This window comes from Pinus tabuliformis, chromosome 6 (assembly GCF_031772625.1).
Source record: "Pinus tabuliformis cultivar Carrire ecotype Pingquan chromosome 6, CPIR1, whole genome shotgun sequence".
NCBI classification, from domain to species: domain Eukaryota; kingdom Viridiplantae; phylum Streptophyta; class Pinopsida; order Pinales; family Pinaceae; genus Pinus; species Pinus tabuliformis.
Window position 1 is genome coordinate 1,666,363,259 of NC_142292.1, and position 20,301 is coordinate 1,666,383,559.

Here is a 20,301-nt window from a genome sequence, read left to right on the forward strand (position 1 = left end):
CTCGGGAGTTGTATTAGGACAAAAAGATTTGATTCCGTATGCCATCTACTATACAAGTAAGAATTTGACTCACACCAAGTTAAATTATACTGTAACTGAAAAGGAATTTTTAGCTGTTGTTCATGCTATCAATAAGTTCAGACATTATATAACAGGCTATGAAACCTTTGTTCATACAGACCACTCTGCAATTAGATACTTAATGAATAAACCTATTACTAATGGTAGAGTTACAAGATGGCTATTACTCTTGCAAGAATTCAATATTATTGTGCTAGATAGACCTGGAAAACAAAACACAGTTGCTGATTTCTTGTCCAGAATTCAAAATATCAAAGATGACACTTCGGTTGAAGATAAGTTTCCTGATGAATATCTTTTTGCAGTGACTACTCAGACCCCTTGGTTTGCAGATATTTCCAATTACTTAGTCACAGGGAAATTGCCTTCACATTTGTTTCCTAGAGAGAAAAGAAAAATCATTCAAATAAGTGCAAGATACTCATGGATCACTAATGAATTGTATAAAACAGGTCCAGATCTCATGATCAGAAGATGTGTTAGGGAAGATGAAATGCCTGAGATTCTTAAGGCATGTCATGATGAACCATGTGGTGGACACTTTGCTGACAAGAGGACAACCTATAAAATCCTTTCTTTAGGATATTATTGGCCATCCATCTTCAAAGATGCCAAAGAATATGTTAAGAGGTGTGACAACTGCCAAAGGGTAGGAAAACCTGCTTCTTCAAATGAAATGCCACTACAAATTCAGGTACTCATTGAACCTTTTGAAAAATGGGCCTTGGATTTTGTTGGACCAATTAATCCCCCATCTAAGCAAAATAAGTATATATTGGTGTGCACTGATTATGTCACTAAATGGGTAGAGGCTAAAGAATTACCTTTTGCTAATGAAAAAACTGTAGTTAATTTTCTTTTTGAGGACATCTTCACTCGTTTTGGTGTTCCAAGAGAAATTGTGACAGATCAGGGATCTCAATTTACATCTAAAATGGTGAAGAGTCTTGTGGAATATTACAAGATTAAACATAGGAAATCTACCCCCTATCATCCACAAGAAAATGGTCAAGTTGAATCTACAAATAAGGTGATTGAAGGAATTCTCACTAAGACTGTGCATCTACATAGAAGAGATTGGGAAGAAAGGCTTCCTGAAGCTTTATGGGCTTATAGAACTACATGGAGGAACACAACGAGACATACACCCTATGAACTCATTTATGGGAAACAAGTCTTGTTCCATATAGAGTTTCAAATCAAACCTTCAAGATGGCAGTCTAATTGGGATCAGAGGCATAGAAACGTAGATTGGAGGAACTCAATGAGCTTGATGAAATCAGGCAAGATGCAATTCAAAGAACCAGTATAGTCCAACAGCAAAGGGCTAAATGACATGATAAATATATCAAGGAGAAGAAGTTTCAAGCAGGAGATTGGGCACTTTTGTTCGATTCAAAATTCAAAGATTTTCAAGGGAAGTTTCAGACTCATTGGCTTGGGCCATATGAGATTGAAGAAGTCTTTAATAATGGAGTAGTAAGGATAAGGACAATAGATGAAAGCAAAATACCTCTTCTTGTGAATGGTCATCGGTTGAAGATATATCAGAAGCCAATTTCAAGAGAGGAGTTCATTAATATTTTCCAGAATAACTCTGAATGAAGCTAGTGAAGAAGAATTCTTCTTCTCCACTAACTTAGCCTTTATTTTTCCTATATATATATATATATAAACAAATAAATTGTATGAGTTTGAAAACCAATCATTGATTGACATACTTATACAGAAAATACAGGGTGAAAATCAGATATTTCTGACATCCTATATTTTCCATTTCCTTTCTGTAATAAGTAGTGACAAAAAGCTACATTCATTTGTAGTTCAGAGTCTGCAAATTTATAGTCTCATTCCATCTCACTGTCATAACCCATTTCCATTTCATTCTTACACTCATATTCCATAGCCATACTTCACTTTTCCTTCTTTTCACATTATGCAGTTGATTCCATTCTACAGCTAATGTGATTCTGCAGCTACAACTTACTTATCGGCTATGGCACAATTGTACAACTCACAAATAAATCATGAATGCAAGAAATTGAAGATTCCAGTTTTGGAGACCAAACATGCTAAAAGGTACCTACGGATCAACACCAAAAGAGTTATCAAGCAGAAAGGTTAAGTTCTAAAGGTAAAATGCAAAATGTATTTCAAACATCAAGTTAAAAACATAAGGCATGTATAATATGGATAATCGTATGTCTCCTTAACGAGTCATCATTTGATTTGATTGTCACTTCATCATACCATATCTCTGACACATATTCCATACTCGATACCTAAATGGTCCCTAATAACTCCATCTGTTAACGGTCATGGATACGATGTGACCAACTTGTCCACATCTCTCCAAACCCTCACCATCTATTTATTCCATGTAAACTCGTAGTTCTTTTTCACCATACTCGCTGTCAGTCCATTTCATAGACCAGGAGAGTAATTCTGAAGGTTAAGAAATTTTGCGAGACAAAAGCCATGGGACTCATTTTCAGGACATAGCCAGTAGGAGCAAAATATATGGAAGGATACCCACAACTCAAGGAAATGTTGTAGAAGGCTGGATGGCTCAACTTCATTGAAAAATTTGATGGTTTTCACAAAGAGATCACAAAATCTTTTGCTAGATCATTTGATGGTACAAAAGTAGAAATTGGAGACATTAAGTTTGCAGTAATAGAATCCTTCATAACATAGGCTACAAAACTTCCAAGACATGGTGAAAGATGGTTCAAAAACAAATAATTCCACAGTGAATCATGGAAAGTAATCCTCAGGAACCCAGGTATGGATGTCTCTGTGTTTAGAAAAGGAATTCCTATTTCAGCACTTAAAAGTAAATGGAGAAGCATGCTTTTGATATTACAGAAATTTATTACCTATGAGGGGAGATTCGGGTGCATGTATGTCTACCATATACGTTTATTGATGAACTTTCTAGAAAATGTACAAAAGAAAATGGAATTCTTAGACACAACCATGTACCATCATGGGTTGGTAAAGATACTGGTTGAGTTTGATTTTAAAAGAATAGGAGATATTTAGGAAAATTTCCTGATAAGAAACTATTTCCAAGAGGCACCAGAGTCACCTAAAGAAGGTAATGTCAGAAGGAGTAAGAGAAAGAAGACCAGTATAACCATTCAAAGAAAACATGAGTCCTCAACGCAGAAAAATGATGAAGAGCTAGTCTTTGAAAAATTGACAGAGATTAGGAAACAAATCAAGAGAAAAGAAAAGATAAGAAAGGAGAAAAAGGGTACAAAGGAGGAGAACGTAAGTCCTCTACAACTTAGAAGGAGCTCTAGACTCAGAGGTATGGTGAAGAAGATATCAAAGGGGACAAAGTTCATAAATTTAGAAGAAGAAACCCCAATACCATCTCCTGATAATGTTCCATCTGCACACAGTCCTCAAAATTATCCTGAACAGTATTTCAAAGGCAGCCCCAACAGAAGATCTCCAGGCATAGACCTAGTGTAGCAACAAATATATGACTATATAGAATCATTGGAAAAGAAAAGTGCCTCAATGGATCCAGAATCCTCTGTCAATCCAGAACCATCTGTCAATTTGGAACCCTCTGTCAATCCACAAGAATCTCTAATTGACTCTCTCAAACAGGAAATCTATGAGTTAGAGATATTGAACAGACATATCAAGAAAGAAAATGAAACCTTGAGGGAATAAAGTAAATTGGACAAGGCTATTCATGATAATATAATTATGCATATAGGGTTGTGGTATAAGAAGAACAGGAAGTGGAAGAGGAAGAATAGAAGCTTGAACAGAATAGTAATCAACCTTAAATACATGCTTCTTATGAAGAAACCCAAAATGGTAGTCACTTCAAAGAAGAGAAAAAGAAGAAAATTGGATGTACTAGCAAAAGTGTCTGAGCAAATGCAATAGGAAAGAAGAATTCACATTTTTGGCAAATTTCATGAGGACATGCAATGATTTTGCAGTGGGGATATGTTGAACCTCAGAATTACCCTCTCCTTGGCAGTTTTTCTCACCTCTTTCCCTTGCTTTTCCATAAGATTACAGATCCCATTCGATGATAAATGATAGGTTTTGTCTTAAGGAAGGAATTAAATGATTGACATGTTATATTTTTATGTTTTTGCTATTTGAATAATTTTTTTCAAATTAGCTATAGAATCCAGCCTATTCTGTAGCTAACTGTGTATTCCGTAGCTACTTCCATGGTCTGGCAGGTTCCAAGTGTGAAATGAAGAATCCAACCACATGGGCATCTCTAGAATCGTCTCCACATGGATTCTATCCTATTCAATCAGCCCAGATTGACAAGAAAACAAGCTCGAGATTGTAGCCAAAGGTGGAGTCAAACATATGATACCCGGAAGCAATAGGACTCTTCGTCTGCTCTTTCGTGGTTAATCAATAAATCTAACAGTTCTGTTGCAAGCATTAACTCGGATCAACCACCTGTGTTAACGGTTCTGTTGCAAACATCTCACTCGAATTTAAGTCACCTGTAGCTAATCAGACGTTTACACAGTTCTGTTGTAATACATATGAGCCACTTGTAGCTACTTTTCCTCAAAGACAGTTATGATTATTTCCTTTTAAATACTGATTGTACAGAACCAAGAAGGGGTTCAGAGAATTTTATGTATTAAGTTCAGACTTCCAGCTTTGTATTTTGGGACTTCGTTCTTTTCTATAATATAAGTCATGTGTTGACCAATGATCGTTTAAGAGAGAATTTTCAATTAGTTAGTAGCTCAACCCAGTCAGTTGCAGAGGGCCCCTGCACTGAAGGAGGTTTTCTTTCCATTCATTTTCTGTTTAGTTTTAATTTCATTATTTGCTTTTAGCAGTATTTCTAACTTAGGTTGATTTATTTTAGTTTTGATCAATAGCATAATGTTAAAACTCAATTGTGCAGTCTTGTTCTTCCAATACATTTCATGAAAGGAAACGATTTTGTTTCTAAACAGAGTAAGGCTGAAGTAATGAGAATGCGCTATTGTCTTGCTTACTCAGTGTTTTGTTATTTATTTTCTAGGACATATTTGTCAATCCACTGCGTTAATGAATGTTTTTGATCACCATTGCAAGTTGATACTCATCCTAAAATAAATGGTTAAACATTCACTTCACACAATGGTTGAAATCAATCAGTGACCTTTTGCATGTTTCATTTAGTTCTCTAGATCATAAAGTACATAAAGTTACTTGTATCCCATCTCAAGAAGGTTATCTTTCAAAATTGAAGGTTAGAGTAACTAGAAGTACTTTAGTTGATTTCATTCTCTGTATTTATTTCAAAATGCATTACAACTTCACCCTTAATTTTAAGAATTAGATTCATGACTTAGGATTAATGATGAGATAGGACAGATGCTCTATTTTTCCTTTCTTTAAATTAGATTTTGACTAGTTTCAGCTCTTGGTTCACCTTTAAGAAGTTTAGATTTAGTTTCTCATAGTTTAGATTGTACATCATTAGGAATCAAAGAACAGAAACCCCCAAAACAATATAAAAATACAAAACAACGAAGTAAGAAGGGTTAACTAAGCACATATAGTGCACTACACCTCATCATCTTACAAACCTCAGTTGATAATTTATGCAAGCAATTTAGGACACTAAATTGACTAAACACACATATAGTGCCGATACCTCTTAAGTTTGAACGAACCCCATGTTGATAATTAAAGTTGGTAGCCTTGGGAGTTGCAACATTCTTGTTGCAATACTGGGGCTCATCACTTTTTGGCGCCATTGTCGGGGAGGTGTCAATGTATGCATTGTTTTCTTCCCCAGTTGATTCATTTCTTTTTACTTTTTGCTAAAACAAAAAAATATTTGCATTAGGCATATTTAATTTCAAAAGTAGAAAATTTAATTGCATTATAGTTTTCATTCAATCATAAAAACAAAAACAAAAAATTCTCCAACACCAACCCACCCCCCCATTTGATCACATGGTGCAGTAAGAGCCATATCACCATCCAATTTTGCAGGTAGAAGAAGAAGGCGATGGCAAAGAATGTAGCATAAATGGATGGAGATGATGACAATGAGGAAGATCCTCTTGGATTTCCCATTCAGGATACTGGTGATAGTGTGCACATGAAGAACATCTCTCCATATTTTCTTCCAAAATTTCATGGTCTAAGGTTGGAGGATCCAGAAACCTTTCTCTTTGAATTTGAAATTGTTTGTAGATCTTATGGTTACTTATTAAAAAATAAAAAATTGAGATTGTTTCTGGCAACATTTGACGGATAGAGCTCTTAAATGGTTCATGCGTTTAGGGACTAATTCAATAAAATCATGGACTGATATACAAAATATATTTCTAGAAAAATATAAAGATCATGACCTTAAGGAAGAAATCTTTGGAATGAATCAAAGAGAAGATGAGAGTCTATAGGATCTAATAAAGAGGTTCATGTATAATGTTAAGAGGGAAAAATTACATCATTTAGGATCTGACACACTAAAAACCCTCTTACTTAGAGCAATTAGGGATGAATGGATTGTTCTCCTTAATCTCATGAGTAGAGGTGATGCATATCAATTATCATTTGAGGAAATTTGTGAAACATGCAAACACATATCAAGAGGAAAAGCAAGAGTAGGTAAATCAACATCAAGATCGGTAAGTCAAGCTAAACTTGGAAATTAGTTTGATGATTTCAAAACATAAATTTTTAGCAATCTAACAAAACAAGTAGAAATGTTAAGAATGCAAGATGAAGGAAAAGAAAATGCTGATATTTGTGTTGTGGAATCACATGATGTTAAACATTGTCCATCATTACCAAGGTTGAAGGAAGTTTACCAAAAGGACAATGGAGAAAGTCAATCACCAATGCAGCTATGTTATGTAGCTCCAAGAGGACCTTGGCAACCTATTCAACCTGATATGATGCAAGAGACTAATTCACAATTTCAAGATTATGCATATCCACCTCAAAGTAATTGGAACACTCCTTTTCCTTGGCAACATTGACCATCTCAACCCGAAAACCAATCTTGGTGGCAGGGTTGACAAGGAACTTATGGGAGCCATCCACAATATCCTCAATGTTTTCCTCAATATCTTCCATACCCAACTGCATGTTATCCCTACCTTTCACCTCCACCACAACTACAACCCCATCCACATCCATCTCAAATATACCCTCCCACTCAACTACCTATACTACCATTTCCAAACCCACATATTGAAGTACCTCAACCCACTTACAATGCTGAGGTACAACACTTCTAAACATCTCCTCTTGAGGTCAATGATATTCACCATAGCTCAGGAAGAGTATTGCAAAAAAGAGATTATCCAGATATCATTGAAGGACCACATCCAAAACAAGAAGATTCAAATGAGAATACCACAGAATCATGGGATGCACTTGATGAAGAATGGACATCAAAATCAGAGATCGAGAGAGCTCACTCATGGTTACCATCAAATCCTCCATGTATTCAAGAGAACAATCAGAAGAAAGAGGAAGATTTGAAGGTCATGGTAGAAGAAGACATGAAAGATGATCCAAATCAGTAAGTAGACCAGGGGCACCCAACTATATTGAAATATGGTTCCAGACAGTCATTAAGTTGCAACAATACTCTCTTCTTCAAATGTGCTTGATATCATCAAAGTCAAACCATTTGATCTCTCAAATCTAGGTACATGTCAAAGCATTTATTGCAAACCTACACACCAGTTTGTCTATCATCTTGATGTGCAGCTGGATCCATTGGAAGTATTCTTATACATGAAAGTGATTTTTTTTTCAAGTAGGGTAGGGTGGAGGAAAAAAAATGATGAAAAAACAAAAAAGAGAAAAAATAAAAATATCATGTGAAAACCTCCTTGGAGGTGTTTGAGATTGGCTCATTGATTGAAAACCTCCATGAGGTAGTCACTAGGTTGGGAAAAAAGAAAAAAGAGGAAAAAAGAAAAAGATCCTAGGTGAAAACCTCATTTGAGGTGCCTAGGCAGACCTACTAGTTGAAAACCTCATTGAGGCGGCTAGTAGGCCTAGAAGAAAAAAAAAGAGAAAAAATAAAAAAATCTTTGTTTCATGTATCTCACTGATGAATGCATGTACTCTCCAACATCTACAAGCAACAAGAACAAGTTGGTACCAAAAGGAAAATTGGTCAATCCTAGTCAAAGGAAGTCAAATTTTGACTTTCTCCTCCTTTGCTCAAATGCTCCAACAAGGTCAAGGCCATGCCAATCCATCACCCTAATCTATTTCCACCATCTACCCATCATTCTCAAGCTTCTACCATTCAATTTTATTTATGTCCTAAAAAACTACAGTATGCTCTGTTTTACTACAGGATACAAAAATACATACAACAAAAATTTGTTTTTTCCATAACTTGAAAACCATGCATCCATTTGCCAATCTGTTTCACGAGGAGATGCATATGGATGATGGTAACATGCTTAAGCAATTTCAGCAAATTCTAGTGCATAGTTTTCGAGAAATCAACCTCCATCACCTACAACCATTTTTTTATTTTCTCGATATCCGTGCATACATTTAAAAAACTGTTTCATCGGGAGATGCATATGGATGATGGTAACATGCCCAACCAATTTCAGCAAATTCCAATGCACAGTTTCCAAGAAATAGGCTTCCATCACCTTCATCCATTTTTAATTTTTCTCGAGATCTGTACATCCATTAACCATTTTTTTTTATGGGGAGGTGTATAATGATGATGGTAACATGCTCAGAAAGTTTTAGGATAATCCATTATACTGTTTGAGAGATATAGACAAAACCAGTTGTTGTCCTGAAAACCTACAGGATTCCCTGAGATTGTGCAGGATACAAATCATCACCTACAGGATTGGCAGTGAGCAATTTTAAAAGGGAAAAATAGAGGTTGGCTTCATCAAGCAGTGATAAGGAGGTAGGCTATATACTTTCCCACATTTTCCAAGTGAAAAAAATATAGAAAAGCCTTTTAATTTATTGAAAAATATTGCAGTCTAGGGGAATTGTATACACATAATTTTTAAATTTGGTATCAGACATATACAAACCTCCATCCATCAGAGAAAAATGACAGGGGGAACCCATCAACACAGTGAGGATTCATCAACACCCTCCTATATTAGAGATATTCACAAGGCACAATTGGATGGGTTTCTTTGAAAAATTGAGGGGATATGATGATGAAGTAACCAGAGATTTGCAGTCAGATTAAGCATGTAGATCCATAGGTTAAAGAAGCTCCTCTAGAGATTAGCAGCAGCATCAGGATCATCAACATCACCATCCAACACCTGCACATCAACAACAACATGCAGGTCTCTCCAACAACCATCAGGTAGGTACATGTATGTAATATTCTTGACCTCTTCTCTTGAGCATATTATAGTTAGAAACTCGTTGTCAATGCATGAGAGATGAGGCTTTATAAACTAAGTATAGGTCAACAGTCTCAACCACCTTCAACTAGTTAATTGAAACTCACTCCTTCACTCATGCAATGTTGAAAAGTCAAATTATGAAGGGTGATGATTTCAAGGAATGAGGACAGAAGTTAAAAGAAGAAATTTTTGCAAAGGCCAAGTCAGCACAACACTCCAAGCCCTCCATCCACTTCATATTCACTATCTATTCATCATTCATCCATCCCATTTCATTCTTGAAAAAAAAAACAAATAGAGCATCCTCTCCATTTTCAAAAACCTACACTACACCCTTTGAGCCCTAGCATCATCATCCAATCTCTCTTCATCATTTCTCATCACTCCCATATAGTCAGAAGACCCTGAAAGAAGAGGAATTACTACTACAGGAAGACATAATGTTGCTGCAAGAAGGAAGAAATGAACAAATTATGCTAAACCCCAAGATGGTAGAGCTTAAGAGAGATTTAATGAAAACAAAGAACTCCAAGGCCATTAGGTAGTCATCTAGGCCACAAGAGAGAAGAAGAAGGCAATAGAAGGAAATGAGGCATTCACCATCAAAACAAAACTCAAACTTCAGTGATGAAAAGATGTTTTCCATGAGGTCTCCAGTCTCTTTCTAGCTGCTTGGATTAGTCTTCTTATTCCCAAATCTAGATTGTTGGACCTCCTTTTTAGCAAAGAACAATAAGTTTCTTCTATTTTTTAGAGCATGCTAACAAGCTTCAATCGAGTTGTTTTCACTTGAATTAAATTAAAAAACATTCTAGTTCATAACAAAAATTACCCCACTGCATTTGTACTTGATTAGGTTAGGCATTTTTTTGATTTACTAGCTCACTAGTTTTCAAATTTTTATATTTTCGACTAGTAATGTTTTTCTATTTTTTAGCATGGGTTAATAGAGGTATTTTTGAGCAATTCCACTTCAAATGGGGACCTAAGACATCCTAGTTAATAAAAAAATTTGTCCCATCCAATTTGGATTTGATTTTCTTGGTCATTCGATGAATTATAGTAAATTTGTACATCCTGTAGTAAATCACTATAGCATCCTGTAGGAAAGTCTGTTTTGAGCCCGAATTGAGAAAAATCATCATTGAAGCTGGGATTAGGCCTCTACTTGACCTCCATGCCATCAAGACCATTTTAACCCTCTTGCTCCACACTTAGGTCAACATTTTGCTAGTTTTCAAGAGTAGGATTTGATTTCCATTTCTTCTATCTTCAGTCTTACATTAGATCTCATCAATGTTCTATATCATTCTACAAATTTTTCCTCATGCATGAAGTAGACAACTAGCTCATGAAATTCTATTTCCTTTAGATAATTGAAATTCTTCTTGTTTGCATGATTTTTGGGTAAATGCCAATGTTTGATGCAGTGTAGGTGTTTTAGGAGTACATAGAGATTTCATAGTTAGCAACCTCATCCCAACTTCATCCACCCATGGTCCTCACTTTCTTTCATTAAACCCTCACCAATTTCATCATTTCACAAGGAAACTTCTCCAAGCTTTTTGAGAAAATCCATCCATCTCCCAACTTTGGTTTTGAGTTCTAAAGTGGTCCTAGGCACTCCCTTGCCTCATTCCATCCACCAACCACCTTCCCTAAGCTTTCCATCACCTTCAACAACCATCCTTTTGCTCTCGGCTGTATCCTATAGGTTTTTAGGGGATCCTGTAGGTTTTCAAGAGATCTTGTAGGTTTTCAAGAGATCTTGTAGGAAATCCTGTAGCATCTTGTAGGAAACACTGGTTTGAGGCCGAATTGAGGAAAAAGCCTCTAGGAAGCTAGCAAATGGTCCCTACTTGTTTCCCAAGTCTTATGACCATTCACCATTATCTCCAAGCCAATTTCCAAATCACCAAAAGAGATTAGCTTTCACACTCTCACATGAAAAAAGACAAAAAGAAAACATATTTATTTTATTCATTTACATGCACAATAGTAGAAGGTTTGATGGTTTGAATCTGCATGCTTAGGACAGTAGGATTGCATACATGTTAACTTAGCATTATTTTGAAGCAAAGCCTCTTAGCAGTTAGTTAGAAAATGGTGTGTTTTATCATTTGATTTTAGTCTCTTTCCTTGTACTTTCTTTCTTGCAATAGGTTAAGGTTCCATTTCGAACATTTCATTTTTTGCAATTAGTTTGGGATTTGACTTCAGTACATGCACTCCATTACATCATGACAATAAAGGAAGGGCACATTGTATGCTTCACATATAATGTCGATACCTCTTAAGTTTGTACGAACCCTAGGTTGATAATTAAAGTCGGTAGCCTTGGGAGTTGCGACATTCTTGTTGCAATACCGGGGCTCATCACTTTTTGGCGCCGTTGCCGAGGAGGTGTCAAAGTATGCATTGTTTTCTTCCCTAGTTGACCCATTTATTTTTAATTTATGCAAAAACAAAAAAAATATTTGCATTAGGCATATTTAATTTCAAAAGTATAAAATTACATTGCATTATAGTTTTCATTCAATCATAAAAACAAAAACAAAAAATTATCCAACACCAACCCAGCCCCCCATTTGATCACATGGTGTAGTAAGAGCCATATCACCATCCACTTTTGCAGGTAGAAGAAGAAGGAGATGACAAAGAATGTAGAATAAATGGATGGAGATGATGACAATGAGGAAGATCCTCTTGGAATTCCCATTCAATATACTAATGGTAGTGTGCACATGAAGAACATCTCTCCATCTTTTCTTCCAAAATTTCATGGTCTAAGGTTAGAGGATCTAGAGACCTTTCTCTTTAAATTTGAAATTGTTTGCAGATCTTATGGTTACTTATTAAAAACTCAAAAATTGAGATTGTTTCTAGCAACATTGACAAATAGAGCTCGTAAATGGTTCATAAGTTTAGGGACTAATTCAATAAGATCATGGAATGATATACAAAATATATTTCTAGAAAATACAAAGATCATGATCTTAAGGAAGAAATCTTTAGAATGAATCAAAGAGAAGATGACAGTCTAGAGGATCTAATAGAGAGGTTCATGTATAATGTTAATAGGGCAAAATTACATCATTTAGGATCTGACATACTAAAAAGCCTCTTACTTAGAGCAATTAGGGATAAATGGATTGATCTCCTTAATCTCATGAGTAGAGGTGATGCATATCAATTATCATTTGAGGAAATTTGTGAAACATGCAAACACATATCAAGAGGAAAAACAAGAGTAGGTAAATCAGCACCAAGATCGGTAAGTCAAACTAAACTTGGAAATTTGTTTGATGATTTTAAAACAGAAATTTTTAGCAATCTAAAAAAACAAGTAGAAATGTTAAGAATGCAAGATGAAGGAAAAGAAAATGTTGATATTTGTGTTGCAGAATCACATGATGTTAAACATTGTCCTTCATTACCAAGGTTTAAGGAAGTTTACCAAAAGGACAATGGAGAAAGTCAATCACCAATGCAGCTATGTTATGTAGCTCCAAGAGGACCATGACATCCTATTCAACCTATTATGATGCAAGAGCCTAATTCACAATTTCAAGGTTATGCATATCCACCTCAAAGTATTTGGAACACACCTTTTCCTTGGCAACATTGGCCATCTCAACCCCAAAACTAATCTTGGCAACAAGGCTGGCAAGGAACTTATGGGAGGCATCCACAATATCCTCAATATTTTCCTCAATATCCTCCATACCCAATTCCATGTTATCCCTACCATTCACCTCTACCACAACCACAACCCCATCCACATCCATCTCAAATATACCCTCCCACTCAACTACCTGTACCACCATTTCCAAACCCACACATTGAAGTACCTCAGCCCACTTACAATGCTGAGGTACAACACTTCCAAACATCTCCTCTTGAGATCAATGGTATTCACCATAGCTCAGGAAGAGTATTGCAAAAAAGAGATTATCTTGATATCGTTGAAGGACCACATCCAAAAGAAGAAGATTCAAATGAGAATACCACAGAATCATGGGCTGCACTTGATGAAGAATGGACATCAAAATCAGAGATCGAGAGAGCTCCCTCATGGTTACCATAAAATCCTCCATGTATTCAAGAGAACAATCAGAAAAAGAGGAATATTTGAAGGTCATGGCAGAAGAAGTCATGAAAGATGATCCAAATCAGCAAGTAGACTAGGGGCATCACAACTATATTGAAATATGGTTCCAGATAGTCATTAAATTGCAACAATACCCTCTTCTTCAAATGTGCTTGATATCATCAAAGTCAAATCATTTTATCTCTCAAATCTAGGTACATGTCAAAGCATATATTGCAAACCTACACACCAGTTTGTCTGTCATCTTGATGTGTACCTGGCTCCATTGGAAGTATTCTTATACATGAAAGTGATTTTGTTTTTGAAGTAGGGTAGGGTAGAAGAAAAAAAAATGATGAAAAAAACAAAAAGAGAAAAAATAAAAATCTCAGGTGAAAACATCCTTGGAGGCATTTGAGATTGGCTCATTGATTGAAAACCTCCATGAGGCAGTCAATGGGTTGGGAAAAAAGAAAAAACAAGAAAAAAGAAAAAGATCCTAGGTGAAAACCTCATTTGAGGCACCTAGGCTGACCTACTAGTTGAAAACCTCATTGAGGCAGCTGGTAAGCCTAGAAGAAAAAAAAGAGAAAAAATAAAAAATATGTGTTTCATGTATCCCTTTGATGAATGCATGTACTCTCCAACATCTGCAAGCAACAAGAACAAGTTGGTACCAAAAGGAAAATTGGTCAATCCTAGTCAAAAGAAGTCAAATTTTGACTTTCTCCTCCTTTGCTCAAATTCTCCAACAACACCAAGGCCATGCCAATCCATCACCCTCATCTATTTCCACCATCCACCCATCATTCTCAAGCTTCTACCATTCAATTTGCTTGTTGTCCTAAAAAACTACAGGATGCTCTGTTTTACTACAGGATACAAAAATACATAGAGAAGAAATTTGTTTTTTCCATAACTTGAAAACCATGCATCCATTTTCCAATCTGTTTCAGGAGGAGATGCATATGGATGATGGTAACATTCTCAAGCAATTTAAGCAAATTCTAGTGCATAGTTTTCGAGAAATCAACCTCCATCACCTACAACCATTTTTGCATTTTATCGATATCTGTGCATCCATTTAAAAAATTGTTTCATGGGGAGATGCATATGGATGATGGTAACATGCTCATGAAATTTCAGCAAATTACATTGCACCGTTTCCAAGAAATCGACCTCCATCACCTTCAGCCATTTTTAGTTTTTTCTCTAGATCCGTGCATCCATTAACCAATTTTCTTTTATGGGAAGGTGTATAATGATGATGGCAACATGGTAAGAATGTTTTAGGTCAATCCATTCTACCATTTGGAAGATATGGACAAAACAAGTCGCTGTCCTTAAAATGTACAGGATTCCCTGAGATTGTACAAGATATAGAACAACACCTACAAGATTGGCAGTGAGCAATTTTAAAAGGGAAAAACAGAGGTCGGATTCATCAAGCAATGATAAGGAGGTATGCTATATACTTTCCCACATTTTCCAAGTGAAAAGAATATAGGAAAGCCTTCTAGTTTATTGAAAAAGATTGCAGTCTAGGGGAATTGTATACACATAATTTTTAAATTTGGTATCAAACATATACAAACCTCCATCCATCAGAGGAAAATGACAGGGGGAACCCATCAACACAGTGAGGATTCATCAGCACCCTCCTATACTAGAGATATTCACAAGGCACAATTGGATGGGTTTCTTTGAAAAATTGAGGGGATATGATGATGAAGTAACCAGAGATTTGCAGTCAGCCTCAACATGGAGATCAAGAGGTTAAAGAAGCTCCTCTAGAGCTTAGCAGCAGCATCACAATCATCAGCATCACCATCCAACACGTGCACATCAACATCAACTCAACAGCAACATGTAGGTCTCTCCAACAACCATCAGGTAGGTACATGTATGTAATATTATTGACCTCTTCTCTTGAGCATATTATAGTTAGAAATTTGTTGTCAATGCATGAGAGATGAGGTTTTATAAACTAAGTATGGGTCAGCAGTCTCAGCCGCCTTCAACTAGTTAATTGCAACTCACTCCTTCACTCATGTAATGTTGAAAAGTCAAATTATGAAGGGTGATGATTTCAAGGAATGAGGACAACAGTTAAAAGAAGAAATTTTTGCAAAGGCCAAGTCACCACAACACTCCAAACCCTCCATCCACTTCATATTCACTATCTATTCATCATTCATCCATTTCATTTCATTCTTGAAAAAAAAACAAATAGAGCATCCTCTCCATTTTCACAACCTACACTACTCCCTTTGAGCCCTAGCATCATCATCCAATCCCTCTTCATCATTTCTCATCACTCCCATCCAGTCAGAAGACCCTGAAAGAGGAGGAATGACTACTACAAGAAGACATAACGTTGCTACAAGAAGGAAGAAATGAAAAAATTATGCTAAACCCCAAGATGGTAGCGCTTAAGAGAGACTTAATCAAAACAAAGAAATCTGTTGGGTCCCTATAATACTAGTGATTACCCCATTAATATTGTAGTTATATTTATATTGTTGTGCCCCTATTACCCCCATATTGTTATTTCTGTGCCCCATAGAATCCCTCTATTGTTATTTTTGTGGCTTTATATTATTATTGTTAGGTCGGCTGGATTATATTGTGACTCCTTAGACTCCTATATATAGAAAGGAGGTTTTGTCATTTGAATCATCCAATAATTGTTCATTTATGTAATGTAAAGGAGTTTGCCCCCTCGAAGAGGCTGAATTCTAAGGCGTTGATTTATCTTTTCTATCTTTTCTTGAGCTGGTTTCATAACATTTGGTATCAGAGCTTTGGATTCTAGGGTTTTGCTACTCCAAACAGGTCATCGTGGCATTTTCGCTATAACTTTTTTTTCTGTTATGTTTCAGAAGTCACAAAAAAAACCCATTTGAGAAGAAATCGCGTTGAACCTTGGGTCTGAATTTCAGAGCTTTTCGCGTGATATTTGCGGAGATATGATCTGAGGAAGTTGGTCTTTTTTGCAGACTCCTGAATTACATTCAAAACAGGTGACCTGGGGAAAATCGTCATAACTTTCTCTCTGGGGATCGGATTGAAATTTCGTAAGAAGGTACAGAAAGAGAACGGACTGTAGTTTCTTGTATGCATTTTTCAGATCCAAAGATTGAAACAATGACTCGTGGCACGTCGTACAAGTTCGCTCTACTGAACTAGTCTATAATCAAGTCACTGTGGGAGATTTCGCATAACTCTTCCTTGGAGAATCCAATTTGGGTCAGACTTGTGGCATTGGAAAGAGGACACAGAGGGCTACTGCAGGTCACAAATTCAGAACTAGATGATCGAAAAGTACAGAGATACATCAGAGGAAATATCGAGCTCCTACAAAGTGAAAAAAGGTGTGTAGATTTTCTTAAATTCTTGCTTAAGCTTGGTTTGAAAATTTATTTTGAAGGAATTCAAAGGGCATAATAGAGAATTATTATCGGTAACTGATGCCCCGAGGAAAGAAAATGCAAACACCCAGTAAGGAACCTGAAAGCTCTAGCATGACTCATGAAGAAGAAGAAGAAATGCTATATGATATATCAAAATTACAAGAACAAGTGCAACGAGTGTTACTTGAACAAAAAGCAACAGAATCTAAAATGGATGGTTTAAGGAAAGATGTAGAAGCTAAGATGGATGGTTTAAAGAAAGGTGTAGAAGGTAAGATGGATGGCATGGAAGCTAAGGTGAATGGCATGGACGCTAAAATTGATGGCATGGATGATAAGATGGAAGAATTGAAGATAAATATGAATAAGTTGCTACAAGAAATGGTCACTAAGGGTGAAAGGGTACTAAAGGAAACTCATGATGAGAACAAAAGAAATGTTAATCATGATTCCATAGACTCTAATGTTGGATCAAAGACTCACCATGTTCCAAAAATCGATATGCGGAAGTTTGATGGCAAGGATCCCGCCACATGGATATTGCAGATGAAGCAATTCTTCGATCTCAATAATGTGCAAAACGCACAAAAGGTACGTATGGCAACTGTATATTTGGAACCAAATCAGTTTGTATGGTATCAATGGCTTTGTTCTCGTAAACAATTTATCACTTGGGCAATTTTTACGGAAGAATTGATAGCACATTATGAGGATACAAAAAGAAACACCTTTTTTAGCCAATTGATAAGTCTCAAACAAAAGGGTTCAATAATGGAGCACATTGAGGAGTTCCAAAAATTGAACATAAGGGTAAAAGATATTCCAGAGGAGCATAGGATTGAAGTGTTCATAGGGTCTTTAAAGGATAATATCCAACATGATGTTCGCCTTTGAGAACCTGATTCATTAGAGAAGGCATTCAGGTTAGCAAGAAAAATGGAAAGCAAAATTATGGCAACTAGGAAGCATACCACTCACAACTATAAAGACGAAAGTGTTGTTGCCCCTAGTCTTCCACAACCTACAAGGTTGACACCACAACAATTGGAAGAAAAAATAGCAAAAGGGCTTTGTTACAGTTGTGATAGCAAATACACAAAAAGTCATAAGTGTGCTGAGAAGAAATTATTCTACATAGATTGTGAAGAGGAAGAAGAAAATGAGCAAGAAAGGTCAAAAGAAGAGGATATACTCCAGGAACAAAGCCTAGATGAAGAACAAATAAATCCGACCATATCTTGTAATGCATTGGTGGGAATTACCACTCCTCAAACCATCAAGATAGAAGGACAAATCAAGAAGAAAAAGGTAATAGTGTTGATTGATTCAGGAAGCACCCACAATTTTATTCATTGTAGGGTAGCAAAAGAATTGAATTGCTTCCTATATCCAGCACCAGAGTGTCAAGTGATGATTGCAAATGGAGGAACAATAAATTTCTCTGGAAAGTGCCATAATATCAAGCTATCCATGGGAGAATATGTATTGACTAGCCCAATGCTTTCCATTCCAATGGGAGGTGCTGATGTTGTACTAGGAGTCCAATGGCTACAATCCTTGGGTACAATAGCTTTTAATTTTCAAGAACTTTTCATCAAATTTTCTACGGAAGGAAAGGAAGTTGAATTAAGGGGTATTGCAGGGAAACCAGGAAAGATAATCAGCTCTAATGGCATGACAAAGCTTCTAAAAAAGGAGCAAAGAGGTGTAATTGCACAATTATGTTCGCTAGATGTTTCCACATTGGAATCATCTATTTCTCCAGATCTCCAAAAAGTCTTGGACAATCATTCCAAGGTATTTGAGACTCCCAAAGGTCTCCCACCTATGCGTGATCATGATCATGCTATTCATCTGATTCCAGGAAGTGTTCCTCCAAACATCAGGCCGTACAGATATCCCTATGTCCAAAAAAGTGAAATTGAACGTATGGTTGCAGAAATGCTAGAGGCTGGTATAATTCAACCGAGTCAAAGTTCTTTCTCAGCTCCAGTAGTATTGGTGCACAAGAAGGATGGATCATGGCACATGTGTCCGGATTATAGGGAGCTCAACAAGCTCACTATTAAAGATAAGTTCCCCATTCATATCATTGATGAATTACTGGATGAATTGCATGGATCAATTTACTTCACCAAGTTGGATCTTCGTTCGGGATATCATCAAATCAGAATGAAGATTGAAGACATTCCGAAAACGACATTTAGAACTCATGAGGGTCATTATGAATTTTTGGTCATGCCTTTTGGCCTTACCAATGCACCTTCAACATTTCAAGGTTTGATGAATTCAATTTTCAAACCATTCCTTAGAAAATTTGTGTTAGTATTTTTTGATGATATACTAATCTACAACAAGTCTTGGAAGGATCATGTTGAACATGTTGATAGGGTGCTACAACTATTGGAGGAGAAACAATTATATGCAAAAAGATCCAAATGTTTCTTTGGAGTCTAGGAGGTGGAATATTTGGGTCATATTGTATCTCATGAAGGAGTTAAGGTAGACCCTAGCAAAATTAAAGCCATTAAGGAATGGAAAATCCCCACATCCATAAAGCATCTGCGAGGATTTCTTGGGTTGACAAGGTATTATCGCAAGTTTGTTAAGAATTATGGGAGAATAGCAGCACCTCTAACAACATTATTGAAGAAAGATTCATTTTCATGGACTCCGGAAGCAACAAAGGCCTTTGAACATCTTAAAGAGGCAATGTGCCAAGCACCGGTCTTAGCTACACCGGACTTCACAAAAACCTTTATTATGGAATGTGATGCTTCAAGAAATGGAATTGGTGCTGTTCTAATGCAAGATGAAAGACCCATTGCTTTTGAAAGTCGTCCAATCAAGGGAAAGTTTTTAAGCAAAGCTATTTATGAGAAGGAAATGTTGGCAATACTCCATGCACTTAAGAAATGGCAACCCTACCTAATGGGAAGGCACTTCAAGGTAAAAACAGATCATGATAGCCTTAAATACTTTTTAGAACAAAGATTATCCTCTAAAGAGCAACAAAAGTGGGTCACAAAGATGTTGGGTTATGACTTTGAAATCATCTACAAAAAAGGGAAGCAAAATGTGGTGTCAGATGCACTCTCAAGAAAGGATGAGGATGTGGAAGCATTTTTGTGTGCCATTTCTATTATCCAACCAGATTGGATAAACGAAGCAAGGGAGGAATGGAAGAATGACGAAGAAGTGTGGGCACTTATTCAAAAGCTACAAAAAGATTCCAGTACTTCTGATACATTTAGCTAGCAAAATGATTCGTTATGGTACAAATATTGGTTATACCTCTGTAAGAATTCCCAGCTAAAATAAAAGATTCTTATGGAATTGC